At 29.7% G+C, this 2,059-nt stretch overlaps 2 long non-coding RNA genes across 2 annotated transcripts; one reads left to right on the top strand and one right to left on the bottom strand.

Annotated features, from left to right (window-relative positions):
* The first annotated feature begins 428 nt into the window (after positions 1–428).
* On the top strand, positions 429–1,342 carry LOC109590969 (uncharacterized). The gene is made up of 3 exons (XR_002189592.1): positions 429–534; positions 742–818; positions 1,075–1,342. It is a non-coding gene; the product is annotated as an uncharacterized LOC109590969 (long non-coding RNA).
* LOC109590968 (uncharacterized) lies at positions 1,067–1,529 on the bottom strand. Its single transcript, XR_002189591.1, has 3 exons — positions 1,488–1,529; positions 1,156–1,404; positions 1,067–1,105 (listed from the first exon to the last, which is right to left on the bottom strand). It is a non-coding gene; the product is annotated as an uncharacterized LOC109590968 (long non-coding RNA).
* Between the last annotated feature and the right edge of the window lie 530 nt (positions 1,530–2,059).

The raw sequence follows: 2,059 nt of genomic DNA on the forward strand, positions 1-2,059 counted from the left end.
GCCATTTTTTGGTAAAAACTATGGGCTATAGCCTTGGGTATTTTTCAAAAATTAGCTGTTTTTAAAAATTGGCCGTAACTTGAAAAATTGAAGTCGGAATCAGCTTAAACTTTCTACACAGCATAAGGACATCAATATGTATAAGAAAATGTAATAAATATTCGGGTTAACTTCGGAGCCATTTTTTGGAAAAAATCATGGGCTATAGCCTTGAGTATTTTTTAAAATTTTGGCATTTTTATAAAATGGCCGTAACTTGAAAAATTGAAGTCGGAATCAGTTCAAACTTTGTACACGGTATAAGAACATCAATATATATCAGAAATTGTATCAAAAATTTGAGGTGATTTTGGAGCCATTTTTTGGAAAAAACCATGGGCTATAGTACATGGTTAATACTATAATAATAATAATTATTATTTATTTATTTATAAATGCTCAGGAAACTGTTGAAGAGCTTACAGAGAGTCTAAGAGAAGAGAAACAATTATTAAAGACTTTAATGGAAAGAAATAAAGACAAATAGTGTATCAAGTAAGTGTATGTATACACACATCATTATGATCCACTAGTAGCTTTATATCTTATAATGTGTGGAATTGTAATACAGCAACTTTAAAATAATAATTTTAGTCATTTTGGCCTTGCCAGCGATTAGTGTAGGCCAAGGATATGTACATGTTGTTACTTTGTTTTTAATTAAATTATTTTATTTATTTATTTATTATGTTCTTAATATAGATATGAGTTTAAACTACAAAAGAAGAGTCTACCAGTTCATTTCAATGAATCCTCAACAGTTGATAATGTACAAGGATGTATCCTGTTAACATACCATGTACATGTACATCAATATGTATCATTAAAACATTGGAGTGTTTTCAGAGCCAAAATAAAATCCCTAATTTTACTGTTGCATATAATACATGTAAACCATATGCCTCACTAAAGTAGATCCACACTATACAGTATTACATATTGAGCTATGATATGATTACATTGGCATATTGTACATGTACTTATTTTATTATCAATATTTATTATTATTATTCTCTAACTCCAAATGGTTGCCAGTTATGAGGAGAGATGATGGAGAGATTGAGTCCTTTTCATTTGATATTAGTAAATGTGATCATGTGGATATAGCTAACTCACTGTGGGGACTATCAACAAATGGAGTTAATGAAGAACTACTAACTAGTGAAACTAAACAAAATTAAATAAAAGTCTAATTATAAAATCATTTAAAAATTATTACATAGCGAGTAACTGTTTGCAGGATTGCAGCATTGCAATTACAAAAATAAAAATTAAAATGACACTTAGAAATTCAACCAATACATTCGGGCAAATGTTTTTCTGATAAGTCCATGCTGTGACTTGTATTCCCTAATCCTCTTCAACCTACAATATAATAAATGGTAAAGTGATGAGGTATTTAATTAACTGATAGTACATGTACATGATGATACATGAGGTTTACTGACCTTGCTTCCTCTGCCTCTTGTATTTCTGATCTCTCTTTATCTGTTAACTCTTTCATTCTCTCTCTAATGTTTCTAAATAATTATAAACAGTAAGAGGTGTATGTAAGTGTGTGTGTATACATAATGTGTGTGTGTTCATTAGTACGTGTAATATATGACATCTCCATCATTAAAATATAATCCAAATGAGTATAAGTATGTACTGATGGGGAGCCATTTAAACCTATTCTCAAAATCTAGACATGATATCTCAACTGGAAATGATTGACTCTATAGTCAGAGAGAGAGAGAGAGAGAGAGAGTATCTTTAATATGTTTTAATGACTAACCTTTGTATAATAGATATACATGAACCTAGCAGAAAATACTCCACTTAACTCTGACAGCTATAAAGGAATAAAATAAATGATACTGATATATGTTCTGTATTATTCAATTATATGATTATTTCAAAAATAACACGTACCTTTCTACTAACATGATTAGGATCATTATTATCCAGTATAATTTCTTCTATTGGATCAACTGAACATTGTGATGGACGCCATCTTATAACATACACCTGTGTCTGT

This window comes from Amphimedon queenslandica, unplaced genomic scaffold (genome assembly GCF_000090795.2).
Source record: "Amphimedon queenslandica unplaced genomic scaffold, v1.1 AMPQUscaffold_9204_Cont18839, whole genome shotgun sequence".
Taxonomy (NCBI): Eukaryota; Metazoa; Porifera; class Demospongiae; order Haplosclerida; family Niphatidae; genus Amphimedon; species Amphimedon queenslandica.